The 16,996-nt window shown below is 45.1% G+C and overlaps 1 protein-coding gene across 1 annotated transcript in view; it reads left to right on the top strand.

The window, feature by feature from the left end:
- The window catches only part of lnx2a (ligand of numb-protein X 2a), a 262,297-nt gene that overhangs the window by 66,150 nt on the left and 179,151 nt on the right, over positions 1–16,996 (top strand). The window lies entirely within an intron of this gene.

Below are 16,996 nucleotides of genomic sequence, written 5' to 3'. Positions count from 1 at the left end.
GAGGGGGGGAAGGAGACAGTGAGAAGGCTGCAAGTGCTGATGGCAATGTGCTTTTATTAAAAAAATGTTAAAAAATTAAACAGCTACAAAGAACTACAAAAATGGCCGAGTGCCAATGTTTTTTTCACACTGCGCGTGCGCGCACGCGCAGCGTTGCCGGCAGGAAAAAAACTAATTTAAATAGTACCCGCCCCCTCCCACTTACAAAATCGGCGCGAGTGTAGGCTCCGCCCCCCTGGGCGCCGCGCCAGGCAGACAAGGAGCTGCAGGGCGCTCCAGAATCGCGAGGTTTTTTTTAGGCGCCATTTTAGGCGCGAAAAACGGGCACCCACCTCGGAGGGGCGCCCGTTTTTTATCGTGTGGAAACTTGGGCCCATGGTTTCTGCTATTTTTCTGAAAGATATCCTTTTTCCTATCTAATCTTTTTGTTACTTCCTTCTATTCTTTTTATTTGTCCTGACTTTTTTTATTATCTACCCAGTAAACACTCAATGCTTTTTTTAGTTTCAAATTTGATCTAATCTCCTCATTTATCCCTGGAACCCAGCCTTCAGCATGTTCTCTTCCTTTTGTCCTTCCTGCAATATACTTGATTTGTACTTTTCTTTTCTCCTACATAATAGTTCTCTTTGCTGATCTACAATTCTGTTTGCCAATCTTTCCCTTTCATTTAATGAGTCCTTTTCATCTTGCTGTCATTTGCTTTTTTTAGTTAAGTATTCTTCTTGACTTTACTTTTGCCTTTTCTATCCTTTCCTTGCATTGGACCAAATTATATTGTGGCCACTGCTTCCCAAATGTTCCCCCTATTTGAGATCACCTTCCTCTGCCCCATTACCCAGACCCAGTTCACGTAGTGCTTCCTTACTTTTGGAGTAGCAACATGTTGATTGAGAAATCAATCTTGAATACACTGGTAAAAAATGTCCCTTTCTCACCACAAATGTTTTTCCTATTGCAATTATTTTTTGGATAACTAAAATCTTCTACAGTTATAACTCTACAAATTTCATCCTAATTTCCTTTCTACTGTTCACTGTTCAGTGCTCTATAATATATTTCCACTACTGTAACATATGTTTTACTATTCATAAGCTCAATCCAAAGTAGTTCACTTGGAAACATAGGAATGTAGATGACCAGAGAAGACTATTGTGGTCCATCTGGTTTGTCCCAGTGTCTAGAAAATATTGTATCCCATGATACTCGTCATACCTCACTATCTAATTTTTCTTAAGGTACTTATCCAATTCTTGAATTTATTATGCAGTTAGATCACGCTGCCTCCCTGGGCAGTCCATTCCATACATTCACCACCATCTATGCAAAGTAGTTACATTTATAGGGCTCAAAATTGCCCAGGAGTTGCTCCGTTTTTTGGGGAGCAACTTGATTTTTCTGGAGTATCTTAAAAATCCCCATTTTGCACATTCAATTTGCGCCAGTATAAGTGAGTTAGTTAGAATTTTTTTAGTTTAGTTTAGTTTTTTTCAAAAGGGGGCGTTACCAGCCACCCGTACCCGTTTTGGCCATTTAGGTCACTTTGGACAGCTAATAGTTACTCTAAACTAACTTAGGCCAACCCTAAGAAAACCCTTGTGGAGAGTTAAGAAATCAGCGCAGGTAGGTACATCGGAAGCCAGCAGAACTTAATGACTTGACTAAAGAATGTGAATAGGATCAAACAGCTATACAGGACATCATATGACAAACTTCGCAAAGTTAATTTACTATACAACAGAAGCATTCATGGAAGCTTAAACTACAAAAATAAAAGAAGTTAAGAGACAAAACATATTTACATAATTTTTTCAAAATATCCAAATAAAAAATAGAAGTACCTCCTGCTCGTAATTCTTATGTTCTTGTGTTCTCCCAGCCGTCTAAGCTCACCCACCATCATAGAAATATTTTATACCATATAGCCAGGAAATTTACGGTTTGTTTTATGCTTTTAAATATTTTAAAAATTCAAGCAAAATTATTCCACCAAATCTAATGTTCAAGAATTGATTATGATGTATTTGAAAGTATTTTCTATTAACTTGGTTAGGAAAGTATTTTCAATCAACAGGGTTGAGGAAAGTCTTGAGTCGGCTCATTAAAATTACTGGCTACACAATTATCACTCAACCCTGGGGATCAAACCCCCCCCCCCCCACCACTACCCCTGGGATCAAAACTCTGCTCTTCCCCCCCCCCCCCCCCCCTTCCTCTTCCAGGGTTCAAATCCCCCTCCCCAGGATCAAAACTTCCCCCCCACCCAGCCCCCATCCCTGCCGCCCTGGCTTGGGCCCTGCACCAACCTGCTTGTTGTGGCCTTCTAGCCCAGGAAGGCCGCCCAGGATAGGGGCCACAACATTTTTAAACATTTTTTGTACTTTTTAGGTTTATTATGTACTAGATATTATTCCTAACTGTATATACTGACCTGAATAAAGAAGGAAATGACAGAAAATCGAGTAAAGAAAGTATTTGAGCAATTTGGTCAGTTTTGTGATGGTGACTTTTTTGTTAATGGTAGTTTTGGAAAGTCTCTGCCGGTTACTTGTTCCTCATTGGCATTGTTTTTCTACTTTTAGTTTGATCATATTTAGTAAATTGGATATTTGTTTGCTCACAAGAGATAAGTGGTTATTTGAATCCGTCGCAACTTTTGAGTCACAACTTATGTGGTGCTTTTAGGTGTGACATCTTCGAAAACTTAACTATTTTGATTTTTCTCCCCATAGGAAATTTGACATTTGAAAGAGTTTTATAAAACAAACACATGTTTTGGTTCTGGACAAGTTGTGAATGAAAATAATCTACGTACCTTGCATTTACTTTTATTTAATCATAGAGATTTATGGCACAGAATGAGGCCATTTGGCCCATCATGTTTGTGCCAGCTGAAAAAGAGCCATCCAGCCTAATCCCACTTTCCAGCTCTTGGTCTATAGCCCTGTAGGTTACGGCACTTCAGGTGCATATCCAAGTACTTTTTAAATGTGTTGAGGGTTTCTGCCTCTACCACCCTTTCAGGCAGTGAGTTCCAGACCCCCACCTCCCTCTGGGTGAAAAATGTTCTCCTCAATTCCCCTCTAATCCTTTTACCAATTACTTTAAATCTATGCCACCTGGTTATTGACCTCTCTGCTAAGGGAAATAAGTCCTTCCCATCCACTTTATCTAGGCCACTCATAATTTTAACTCTAGCCTATCCAATCTTTCCTCATAGCTAAAATTCTCCAGTCCAAGCAACATCCCCGTAAATCTCCTCTCTACCCTCTCTGGTGCAATCATATCTTTCCTGCAATGTGGTGACCAGAACTGCATGCAGTACTCTAGCTGTAGCCTAACTAGCGTTTTATACAGTTTAAGCATTACCTCCCTGCTCTTATATTCTATGCCTCGGCTAAGAAAGGAAAATATCTTGTATGCCTTCCTAACAACCTTATTTACCTGTCCTGTTACCTTCAGGGATCTGTGGATGTGCACTCCACACTTCCTCTTCCTCTACACTTCTCAGTATCCTACCATTTATTGTGTATTCCCTTGCCTTGTTAGCTGTTCCCAAATGCATTACCTCACTTCTCCAGATTGAATTCCATTTGCCACTTTTCCACCCACCTGACCAGTCCATTGATCATCATCATCATCATCATCATCGGCAGTCCCTCGGAATCGAGGAAGACTTGCTTCCACTCTTAAAAATGAGTCCTTAGGTGGCTGAACAGTTCAATACGAGAACCACAGTCCCTGTCACAGGTGGGACAGATTGTCTTGAGGGAAAGGGTGGGTGGGACAGGTTTGCCGCATGCTCTTTCCGCTGCCTGCGCTTGATTTCTGCATGCTCTCGGCGATGAGACTAGAGTGCTCGATGCCCTCCTGGATGCACTTCCTCCATTTAGGGCGGTCTTTGGCCAGGGACTCCCAGGTGTCAGTGGGGATGTTGCACTTTTCCAGGTGCTTCCTGCAGTCTACAGTTTCTTCTTCACTTCTCAACCACACAGCCAATTTTTGTATCATCTGCGAACTTATTATTCATACCCCCTGAATTGAAGTCTAAATCATTGATATTTAGGAAAGAGTGACCATAATGTGATAGAATTTTACATTGAGTTTAAAAGTGATTGAGTTAAATCTGAAACTAAGAGCTTAAATCTAAACAAAGCAAACTATGTAGATATGAGGGGTGGGGGGGGAGTTGGCTAAGGTAGATTGGGAAGCTACATTAAAAGGTATAATGGTAGACAAGCAACGGCTAGCTGTTAAAGAATGAATACATAATTTACAACAAACATACATTCCTTTAAGGCACAAAAACCCCACAGGAAAAGTGATCCAACTGTGGCTAACAAGAGAAGTTAAAGACCCCAACTATTTACAATCTATATTAATGACTTGGAAGAGGGGACTAAGTGTAACGTAGCCAAGTTTGCTGACTATACAAAGCTGGGAGGAAGGGCAATGTGTGAGGAGGACATAGACAGGCTAAAGGAGTGGGCAAGAATTTGGCAGATGGAGTATAATGTTGGAAAGTGTGAGGTTATGCACTTTGGCAGAAAAAAATCAAAGAGTAAGTTATTATTTAAATGGAGAAAGATTGCAAAGTGCTGCAGTATAGCCGGACCTGGGGGTACTTGTGCATGAAATACAAAAGGATAGTATGCAGGTACAGCAAGTGATCAGGAAGGCCAATGGAATCTTCTTGGCCTTTATTGCAAAGGGGATGGAGTATAAAAGCAGGGAAGTCTTCTTACAGCTATACAAGGTATTGGTGAGGCCACACTGGGATACTGCGTGCAGTTTTAGTTTCCATATTTACGAAAGGATATACGTGCTGTGGCGGCAGTTCAGAGAAAGTTCACTAGGTTGATCCCAGGGATGAGGGGGTTGACTTATGAGGAAAGGTTGAGTAGGTTGGGCCTCTACTCATTGGAATTCAGAAGAATGAGAGATGATCTTATAGAAACGTATAAGATTATGAGGGGGTTTGACAAGGTGGATGCAGAGAGGATGTTTCCACTGGTGGGGGAGACTAGAACTAGAGGGGCATGATCTTAGAATAAGGGGCTGCCCATTTAGAACTGAAATGAGGAGAAATTTCTTCTGTCAGACGGTTGTGAATCTGTGGAATTCGCTGCCTCAGAGAGCTGTGGAAGCTGGGACATTTAATAAATTTAAGACAGAAATAAACAGTTTCTTAAACGATAAGGGGATCAGAGATTATGGGGAACGGGCAGGGAAGTGGAGCTGAGTCCATGATCAGATCAGCCATGATCTTATTGAATGGTGGAGCAGGCTCGAGGGGCCTTATGGCCTACTACTCCTCCTATTTCTTATGTTCTTGTTATATATGTAAACTTGTATTTACTCTGTACAGCCACCAGAGGGTTCATCCCCTGGAGTCCCAAGGGATCCCATAATCCCTTGAGAGCACAGGTATTTAAGGAGGCTTCATAGGTTGGAGAGGCACTCCGGAGACCTGCAATTAAAGACTAAAGTCACACTTTACTTTGAGCTCACAGTGTTCAGTCTGACTCTTTCTCCAAACACTACAACTGGCGATGAGATACAGATAGCGAACCCAAAGATGCAGAGAACAGTGGGCATGCTGGAGAAATTCTCGGAGGGAGATGATTGGGAAACTTTTGTGGAATGACTCGACCAATACTTCATGACCAACGAGCTAGATGGGAAAGAGAGCACTGCCAAATGTAGAGCGATCCTCCTCATTGTCTGTGGGGCACCAACGGATGGCCTCATGAAGAATCTGCTCACTCCAGTGAAACCCACGGAGAAATCATATGACAATTTGTGCACACTGGTCCGAGAGCATTTGAACCCGAAGGAAAGGGTTCTGATGGCGAGGTACCGGTTCGACACCTACGAAAGGTCTGAAGGCCAGGAAGTGATGAGTTATGTCGTCGAGCTAAGACGCCTTGCAGGACATTGTGAATTTGAAGGATATTTGGAGCACATGTTCAGAGACTTTTTCAAACTTGGCATTGGCCATGAAACCATACTTCGTAAATTTTTGACTGTAAAGACCCCAACCTTGAGTAAGGCCATAGCAATATCCCAGGCGTTCATTGCCACCAGTGACAATATGAAGCAAATCTCTCAGCACACAAGTGCTGCTATAAGTACAAAGTGATGTTGTTTTCGAATCATAACGTACAGGACAGGTCACACATACCTGCAGCTACACGTCTACAGGTGCCTGAGTCCACCATCAAGGGTGATGAATGCAAGGCCATTAACACCTTGTTGGCGCTGCGGGGTTGATCATCGTTTCCATTCATGCCGCTTCAAAGAGTATGTTTACAAGGGCTGTGGAACAATGGGACGCCTCCAACTAGTGTGCAGGCAAGCTGCAAAGCCCGGTAAACCTGCAAACCACCATGTTGCAGAGGAGGACAGATCCACGGAATATCATGACGAACCAGAGCCTCAGATCGAGGAGGCAGAGATACATAGGGTGCACACATTCACCACCAATTGTCCCCGATAATGCTGAATGTTGAACTAAATGGTGTCAATGGAGCTGGACACGGGCGCGAGCCAGTCCATCATGGGCAAAAAGACTTTCGAAAGGTTGTGGTGCAACAAGGCCCTCGGGGCCAGTCTTAACTCCAGTTCGCATGAAACTAAGAACTGACACGAAAGAACTGATTCCTGTAATCGACAGTGCTATCGTAAAGGTCTCCTACGATGGAGCTGTGCACAAGCTACCACTCTGGGTGGTACCGGGCGATGGTCCCACGCTGCTCAGCAGGAGCTAGCTGGGAAAGATACGTTGGAACTGGGACAACGTCCGAGCGCTATCGCCCGCTGACAACACTTCGTGTGCCCAGGTCTTAAACAAATTTCCATCGCCGTTCGAACCAGGCATCGGGAAATTCCAAGGAGCAAAAGTGCAGATCCACCTAATTCCGGGTGCGCAACCCATCCATCACAAGGCGAGAGCAGTATCGTACATGATGAGAGAAAGAGTAGAGATCGAGCTAGACCGGCTGCAAAGAGAGGGCATCATTTCCCTGATCGAGTTCAACGAGTGGGCCAGTCCTATTGTCCCAGTCCTCAAGGGAGATGGCACCGTCAGATTCTGTGGCGATTACAAAGACCTGCAATAAAAGACTAAGGTCACACTTTACTTTGAGCTCACAGTGTTCAATCTGACTCTTTCTCCATATACTACACTTCTAGTATTAGATCAAACAGAGAGGCTTGTAATGTTGCCAAAAAGAGCAGTAAGCCTGAGGATTGGGAGGATTTTAGAATTCAGCAGAGGAAGACTAAGAAATTGATAAAGAAAGGGAAAATAGAATATGAGAGTAAACGAGTGAGAGTAATAAAAACAGATAGGTATTTGCAAAGTAAACGACTTGCAAAAGTAAATGTGGGTCCCCTACAGGCTGAGACAGGAGAAATGATAATGGGGAATAAGGAAATGGCAGAGAAATTAAACAAATACTTTGTCTGTCTTCATGGAAGAAGACACAAAAAACCTCCCAGAAATAGTGGAGAACGAAGGGTCTAGCAAAATGGAGGAACTGAAAGAAATTAGTATTAGTGAAAAAAATAGTATTCGAAGTTAATGGGACTAAAAGCCGATAAATCCCCTGGACCTGGTGCCCTATATTCTAGGGTTTTGAAAGAGATGGCAATAGAGATAGTGGATGCATTGGTTGTCATCTTCCAAAATATCATAGATTCTAGAACGATTCCCACAGATTGGAAGATAGCTAATGTAACCCCGCTATTTAAGAAAGGAGGGAGAGAGAAAATGGGGAACTACAGACCAGTTAGCCTGACCTCAGTATTAGGGAAAATGCAAGAATCTATTATTAAGAATGTGGTAACAGGGCACTTAGAAAATAATAATAGGTTTGGGCAAAGTCAACACGGATTTATGAAGGGGAAATCATGTTGAACAAATCTGTTAAGAGTTTTTTGAGGTTGTAACTAGTAGAATAGATAAGGGGGAACCAGTGGATGAGGTGCATTTGGATTTTCAGAAGGCATTCCATAAAGTGATACACAAGAGGTTATTAAATAAAATGAGGGCTCATGGAGTTGGGGGTAATATTCTTGCATGAATTGAGAATCGATTAACGGACAGAAAACAGAGAGTAGGAATAAACGGGTCATTTTCGGGTTGGCAGGCTGGAACTAGTGGGGTGCCTCAAGGATCCGTGCTTGGGCCCCAGCTATTCACAATCTATATCAATGATTTGGATGAGGGGACCAAATGTAATATAATCCCAGTTTGCTGATGATACAAAGCGAGGTGGGAATGTAAATTGTGAGGAGGATGCAAAGAGGCTTCAAGGGGATATATACACAAGCCAAGTGAGTGGGCAAGAACATGTCAAATGGAATATAATGTGGAGAAATGTGAAGTTATCCAGACGTTGTCAAAAGCCTTGCTAAAGTCCATGTAGACTACATCAAATGCATTACCCTCATCGACCCTTTTTACCACCTCAAAAAAAAAAATGACTTAAGTGGTTGGAGTCAAAAGTCCGTGGAGTGGTGCATCCCAGCGTAAATGCCAGATGCACCCGCCCGGGACCTCCACCGTCAATCATGCCAAAGTTATCATGGTTAAGTGGAGGTGGCTTCATTTGTGCCACTAAAGCTACATCTAAGGCTGCAAACTATGGCAGAAGAATACCACCCTGCAGAAAGAATGAAATTATGCCCTTTTAGCCTTTTTTGTAAAATTGCTTTCAAACTGTTTTTTAAATTGTACCACACTTCAATTTTGATGGATCAAGGCCCAGCTCAGCGTGGTCCTCTGATGTGCTGTGTCCCTGTGGGGCCATGGACACAGGAACTCTCAGTGTTGGGAATATCCTAGCCCTGCCCCTCCCACACATGCCTCTTAAAATGCCCTGTGAAATCTATGAAATAAGGCTGAGACATGATGTTTGCGGATTACGGACTAATTAAAATGCTTCTGAAGCACTTTCAACAGAGTTAAGGAAGGAATGCCCCACAAGGGCACTGGATTTTCAGCCCTTTTTTTTTTTAAATACAATTTTACAAGGAACATAAGAACATAAGAATTAGGAACAGGAGAAGGCCATTTAGCCCCTCGAGCCTGCTCCGCCATTCAACAAGATCATGGCTGATCTGGCCGTGGACTCAGCTCCACTTACCCGCCCGCTCCCCATAACCCTTAATTCCCTTATTGGTTAAAAATCTATCTATCTGTGCTTTGAATACATTCAATGAGCTAGCCTCAACTGCTTCCTTGGGCAGCGAATTCCACAGATTCACAACCCTCTGGGAGAAGAAATTCCTTCTCAACTCGGTTTTAAGTTGGCTCCCCCGTATTTTGAGGCTGTGCCCCCTAGTTCTAGTCTCCTCGACCAGTGGAAACAACCTCTCTGCCTCTATCTCGTCTATCCCTTCCATTATTTTAAATGTGTCTATAAGATCACCCCTCATCCTTCTGAACTCCAACAAGTAAAGACCCAGTCTATTCACTCTATCATCATAAGGTAACCCCCTCATCTCCGGAATCAGCCTAGTGAATCGTCTCTGTACCCCCTCCAAAGCTAGTATATCCTTCCTTAAGTAAGGTGACCAAAACTGCACGCAGTACTCCAGGTGCGGCTGCAGCAGGACCTCCCTGCTTTTGTACTCCATCCCTCTCGCAATGAAGGCCAACATTCCATTCGCCTTCCTGATTACCTGCTGCATCTGCAAACTAACTTTTTGGGATTCATGCACAAGGACCCCCAGGTCCCTTTGCACCGCAGCATGTTGTAATTTCTCCCCATTCAAATAATATTCCCTTTCACTCTTTTTTTCCCCAAGGTAGATGACCTCACACTTTCCGACATTGCATTCCATCTGCCAAACCTTAGCCCATTCGCTTAACCTATCTAAATGTCTTTGTAGCCTCTCTGTGTCCTCTACACAACCCGCTTTCCCACTAATCTTTGTGTCATCTGCAAATTTTGTTACACTACACTCTGTCCCCTCTTCCAGGTCACCTGTGTATATTGGAAACAGTTGTGGTCCCAGCACCGATCCCTGTGGCACACCACTAACCACCGATTTCCAACCCGAAAAGGACCCATTTATCCCGACTCTCTGCTTTCTGTTAGCCAGCCAATTTTCTATCCATGCTAATACATTTCCTCTGACTCCGCGTACCTTTATCTTCTGCAGTAACCTTTTGTGTGGCACCTTATCGAATGCCTTTTGGAAATCTAAATACACCACATCCATCGGTACACCTCTATCTACCATGCTCGTTATATCCTGAAAGAATTCCAGTAAATTAGTTAAACATGATTTCCCCTTCATGAATTCATGTTGCGTCTGCTTGATTGCACTATTCCTATCTAGATGTCCCGCTATTTCTTCCTTAATGATAGCTTCAAGCATTTTCCCCACTACAGATGTTAAACTAACCGGCCTATAGTTACCTGCCTTTTGTCTGCCTCCTTTTTTAACAGAGGCGTTACATTAGCTGCTTTCCAATCCGCTGGTACCTCCCCAGAGTCCAGAGACTTTTGGTAGATTATAACAAATGCATCTGCTAGAACTTCCGCCATCTCTTTTAATACCCTGGGATGCATTTCATCAGGACCAGGGGACTTGTCTACCTTGAGTCCCATTAGCCTGTCCAGCACTACCGCACTAGTGATAGTGATTGTCTCCAGGTCCTCCCTTCCCACATTCTTGTGACCAGCAATTTTTGGCATGGTTTTTGTGTCTTCCACTGTGAAGACCGAAGCAAAATAATTGCTTAAGGTCTCAGCCATTTCCACATTTCCCATTATTAAATCCCCCTTCTCATCTTCTAAGGGAACAACATTTACTTTAGTCACTCTTTTCCGTTTTATTTATCTGTAAAAGCTTTTACTTTCTGTTTTTATGTTTTGCGCAAGTTTACTTTCGTAATCTATCTTTCCTTTCTTTATTGCTTTCTTAGTCATTCTTTGCTGTTGCTTAAAATTTTCCCAATCTTCTATTTTCCCACTAACCTTGGCCACCTTATACGCATTGGTTTTTAATTTGATACTCTCCTTTATTTCCTTGGTTATCCACGGCTGGTTATCCCTTCTCTTACCGCCCTTTTTCACTGGAATATATTTTTGTTGAGCACTATGAAAGAGCTCCTTAAAAGTCCTCCACTGTTCCTCAATTGTGCCACCGTTTAGTCTGTGTTTCCAATCTACTTTAGCCAACTCTGCCCTCATCCCACTGTAGTCCCCTTTGTTTAAGCATAGTACGCTCATTTGAGACACTACTTCCTCACCCTCGATCTGTATTACAAATTCAACCATACTGTGATGACTCATTCCGAGAGGATCTTTTATTAGGAGATTGTTTATTATTCCTGTCTCATTACACAGGACCAGATCTCAGATCACTTGCTCCCTTGTAGGTTCTGTAACATACTGTTCTAAGAAACAATCCCGTATGCATTCTATGAATTCCTCCTCATTGCTTCCCCGTGCGAATTGATTTGACCAATCTATATGTAGGTTAAAATCCCCCATGATTACTGCCGTTCCATCCCTTGATTATTGCCCGCCCCACCGTGAAGTTATTATTTGGGGGCCTATAAACTACGCCCACCAGTGACTTTTTCTATCTCTAATCTCCACCCACAATGATTCAACATTTTGTTCATTAGAGCCAATATTGTCTCTCACAACTGCCCTGATATCTTCCTTTATTAACAGAGCCCCACCTCCTTTCCCTTCTTGTCTATCCGAATTGTCAGATACCCCTGTATGTTTAATTCCCAGTCTTGGCCCCCCTGCAACCACGTTTCTGTAATGGCCACCAAATCATAGCCATTTGTAATGATTTGTGCCGTCAACTCATTTACTTTATTTCAAATGTTGCGTGCATTTAGGTAGAGTGTTTTAATACTAGTTTTTAAACCACGATTTTTAGTTTTGACCCCTCCTGCAGCCCCTTTATATTCATACATATTGTCCCTTCCTATCACCTTGTGGTTTACACTTACCCTAGTGCTACTCTGCTCTATTGCCTCCTGCCTTTTGTATTCTTTCTTGGGATTCTGTTCATCTGAGCTCTCACCCATTCTAACTAGCTCAGAGCCCTCTCCTGTGTTCTGAATACTCCTTGCATTGAGGCACTGAGCTTTCATGCTTGCCTTTTAATTACACTTTGACCCTTTAGAATTTTGCTGTACAGTGGCCCTTTTTGTTTTTTGCCTTGGGTTTCTCTGCCCTCCACTTTTACTCATCTCCTTTCTGTCTTTTTCTTTTGTCTGCTTTTTGTTTCCCTCTGTCTCCCTGCATTGGTTCCCATCCCCCTGCCATATTAGTTTAACTCCTCCCCAACAGCACTAGCAAACACTTCCCCTCGGACATTGGTTCCGGTCCTGCCTAGGTGCAGACCGTCCGGTTTGTACTGGTCCACCTCCCCCAGCACCGGTTCCAATGCCCTAGGAATTTGAATCCCTCCCTGCTGCACCACTGCTCAAGCCACGTATTCATCTGAGCTATCCTGCGATTCCTACTCTGACTGGCACGTGGCACTGGTAGCAATCCCGAGATTACTACTTTGGAGGTCCTACGTTTTAATTTAGCTCCTAGCTCCTTAAATTCGTCTCGTAGGACCTCGTCCCTTTTTTTTTTACGTATATCGTTGTTACCAATGTGCATCATGACAACTGGATGTTCAGCCTCCCTTTTCAGAATGTCCTGCACCCGCTCCGAGACATCCTTGACCCTTGCACCAGGGAGGCAATATACCATCCTGGAGTCTCGGTTGCGGCCGCAGAATGGCCTATCTATTCCCCTTACAATCGAATCCCCTATCACTATCGCTCTCCCACTCTTTTTCCTGCCCTCCTGTGCAGCAGAGCCAGCCACGGTGCCATGAACTTGGCTGCTGCTGCCCTCCCCTGATGAGTCATCCCCCTCAACAGTACTCAAAGCAGTGTATCTGTTTTACAGGGGGATGACCGCAGGGGACACCTGCACTACCTTCCTTGCACTGTTCTTCCTGCTGGTCTTCCATTCCCTAGCTGGCTGTGGACACTTCTCTTGTGGTAAGACCAACTCACTACACGTGCTACTCACGTCATTCTCAGCATCGTGGATGCTCCAACGCGGACCGTCAGGAGCTGGAGGAGGATACACTTCCTGCACATGTAGTCATCAGGGACACCGGAAGTATCCCTGAGTTCCCACATGGTACAGGAGGAGCATATCACGTGACCGAGCTCTCCTGTCATGACTTAACCCTTAGATACACTTAAATTGGGAACGACAGTGCTAAAGATTACTCGCAGTTATCGAAGAGAAAAAAGAAAAACTACTCACCAATCACTTACCCCCTTGGCTGTGACGTCACCTTTCTGTTTCTTTCTACTTATTTTTTGCCTTCCCCCTGTTGCTGCACCAGCTGGCCTCTCGCCGAACTCGCGCTGCTTCTGGTCTCGCTGGCCTTTTGTAGGCTTCTCCGATCCCCGGAACTCCCGCCTCTCGCCGAAATCGCCGTACTATTTTCATCTGGTTCCAAAATGACTACAAAATAAATAGCAGTAAAACATTCTGTCGGTTAACTGTCAACAGTACCAGTGTATGTAGAAAATTATTTTGAAAACCAAATCCTGGTAGAAATATGGATTAATGAAGCCAGTGGCATTAGTGCAAGCTTATGTTTATTTGGGTCACAATTCAACAGAAAGGCATCACGATTCCTGCTTAACTATAAACTTGACAATATGTTGCTATACACCAGCTCAGGCTAAAGGTGACCCATCCCCTTTTAAGCTCACACTGCCTGATCTGCAGAAATAACCAGCAAGGGGTTTGTGTCCAATTATTTCTGCTGCCTGTGGATCAGTCTGTACACACACCACTTGCATAATATATTGCCATAGTACAGCAATATGATTCACTCATTGTAGGAGGCATAAGTCACGATCTGTCACTTGAAGACTAATTCATTGCTGTGGGTAGCACATAAGCTGGGTGTATCAAACAATAATGTTGTGATTTTGAAAAGATAAAAATTGTACTCTTGATAACACTAGAATTGTAGTTACAGTGGAAGGAGTTTCAAGGCTGTAATTCCCTTCAAGGGTTTAGATGACGAAACTGCAGCGGTAAAGTTGATGAATGCCAACAGATGTCAGAAGGTTGAATAACAGCTTTTGAGCTGGATTTTTGGGCTTGGTAATTTTGGCGCATTAATCACGGCGGGGCGGTCCTGATCACGCCTGGAAAAAGTTTGCGCCTTCATCCGTAAAATTCAGCCGAATCTGAGGTTCACTGATTGGGGGCGCTAAATCAGGCATTACATACCTGTGCTTGGTCGCCCCAGCCAGAAACCGTGGCGCAAAAAATGCTCGAAACTTTGCTCATGTGCAGACATGCTCGAAGCTTCCCGGGCCCAGACGGAAGTTTAGGGTGCATCGATTTTGTTTGTGCATGCACAGATCTACCGGACCATTTCGCTCCGAGTGTGCGACATGGCGCAGCAGGAGGGACGCCAGAGAGCACGCCACTCTCTGCAACGGCCATTGAGGCCCTAGTTCAGGCAATTGAGAGGAGGTGGCCTACACTGCATCTCGTGGGAGGAGGGAGGTCCGTGCCAAAGGTCTTCAGGAGTATTTGGAGGGAGATAGTGCTGGAGATGTCAGCGGCAGACACGGTGGCTAGAACTGCCACCCAATGCAACAAGAAGTTTAGCGATCTCACGAGGGTCGTCAGGGTGAGTACCCTTTACGTTAATGGACCCCTTCCATCATTGCAAGATCACTGTCTCACACAATGTAAAGTCTTTGACGGAGCTGCCCCTTCTCTATGTGTTCCAGGCCATGGGTTGGGTTGTTGAAGCCACCTGAAAGCTGGAGGCTCAGTTCACCAGCTATGCCCTGTGCATTCAGGCGGCGCGGACTCTCTTGTCCCCTAATCATTGTCACCCCTCCTCACATTCCCCTTCCATTCTTGATATGCGTTGCCCAAACAGCACCCTGAGCCACAATGAGCCTCACCTGCTCCTCATGTTTCCACATATTCAGTCTGTAGCCATGCAGATTATAATGAACACATTTGCACTTTCAGACTGTAGCAGCTATTGTACTATGGAAGGCACATTGGCACAAGAGGAGCTGTACACTTACTCAACTCTTCTTGCTCTTATTGTAGGCCATTAGCGTATAATCGCTGGGAGCGGCAGTGGACCGGAGGCCGAGAGCCTGATCTGCAGGAGCTCACTGCGGTGGAGCAGTGAGTGTCGGCCCTCATGGGCACCCCAGTTTGCGTGGTGGAAGCGGCGAGGCCAAGCCCCTACAGGTAGTGACGGTGTATAAATGGCTTTTGTGATTGATGTGAGTTCCTTGACCCTTAATATCAAGTGGCCTAGCCACTTTACATATAGATGTCCAATGCCACCTTCCTTTTTTCAGCCTGCCGCCTCCCCTGCTGTTAACCACACGTCTATTGCTTTGTGCTTACAGATGACCAGCCAGAAGCACAGCAGCCTTCCCAAGAGCCGGCAACATCTGGGGACGGGGAAGATGACGAGAGAGGGGCGACTGTGTCCTCTCTGAGCGGGAGACCCCATCAGTCCCACCGAATGGGGGGACAACTTCGGGGGACGATGTCTTCTTGATGAGTCTGAGACTCCTGGCCCCAGTGGCCTACAGCAAAGCCGAGCGGGTTGGAAGGCTCAGAACCCAGCTCCCCGGAGGGTTTGTCAGCCCAGTAATCCGACTCAGAGACACTGAGACTTGGACCTGGACTTGGTGGCTATGTCTGGGGAGAACACGGAAATGCACCGAGACCTCATGGGTACATTGGGTAGGGTCCTGCAGAGCATCGATGCACTTGCTGTGAGTGGCAGAGGCAGCCTCACGCTTTGCCCGTGCTTTTCGGACTCCGGCAAGCCCATGCTTGGCCGCTGACAGAAACAGATGGGCTCCAGCAGTGGAGTCCCAGAGGGGATGGCGCATGCTTTGGGTGACATGGCAGCGGCTATCGTATTGCAGGCACAAGCCACGCAACAGCTAGGTGATGCCATGCGATCACTGACTGCTGCCGTCCTCTCTGTGTTCTCCATGTCAGAGACGTGGGCCATATACAGTAGACACCTCGAATCGCTGGAGAAATACCACCAATGATGTCTCTGCAAGATCCTGCAAATCACCTAGGAGGACAGATGCACCAATGTTAGTGTCCTCTATTAGACCAACATCCCCAGCATCGAAACACTGACCACACTCGACCAGCTCAGAGAGCATGCAGAAACCATGCGCAGGCAGCGAAAGGAGCGTGTGGCAAACCAGACTCCCCACCCACCCTTTCCTTCAATGACTGTCTGTCCCACCCGTGACAGAGAATGTAATTCCCATATTGGACTGTTCAGTCACCGAAGAACTCACTTTTAGAGTGGAAGCAAGTCATCTTCGATTTCGAGTGACTGCCTACGATGATGTTCCGCACTGTCCAACGGGGAAGTGACGATGCCAAAGCAGGCCAGCAAGTTGTGGTCACACATTGTGCTTCGGATGCTGAGGCTCAGCCCCGTATGAGTGACAGTAGTCCCATGGAAATGGAAGGTGCTGTCCTTCCTCAAGATGACAGTATTCCAGTTCCCACCACTGATACACTGACCTTGCACCAAACACGGTCCACACCCGAGCCATCACAGACTGCTGCTGCCGATGTTGCAGCACAGCAGTCCGCAGCCAGGCCTTCCAAGCCCAGAGTTGGTCCAGGGCGTCCTCGAAGGCCATCTGTTCTTTCTGGCCCACACGCATGGGAGGGATGTAAAGGTTAGCGGGGGGGGGGGGGGGGAGGAGGAGAGGAGGAGAAAGGTCAGGCCAAGTTTAATTAAGGACGAGGACCACATTGGGGACATGCACTGAAAATTATTAATCAGGCCTGTATATAGAAACATAAAAATATAGAAAATAGGTGCAGGAGGAGGCCATTTGGCCCTTCGAGGTTGCACCACTATTCAATATGAGCATGGCTGATCATGCAATTCAGTA

The sequence above is a fragment of the Pristiophorus japonicus genome, chromosome 10, assembly GCF_044704955.1.
Source record: "Pristiophorus japonicus isolate sPriJap1 chromosome 10, sPriJap1.hap1, whole genome shotgun sequence".
NCBI classification, from domain to species: domain Eukaryota; kingdom Metazoa; phylum Chordata; class Chondrichthyes; family Pristiophoridae; genus Pristiophorus; species Pristiophorus japonicus.
This window is presented reverse-complemented; position numbering and strand designations above follow the sequence as displayed.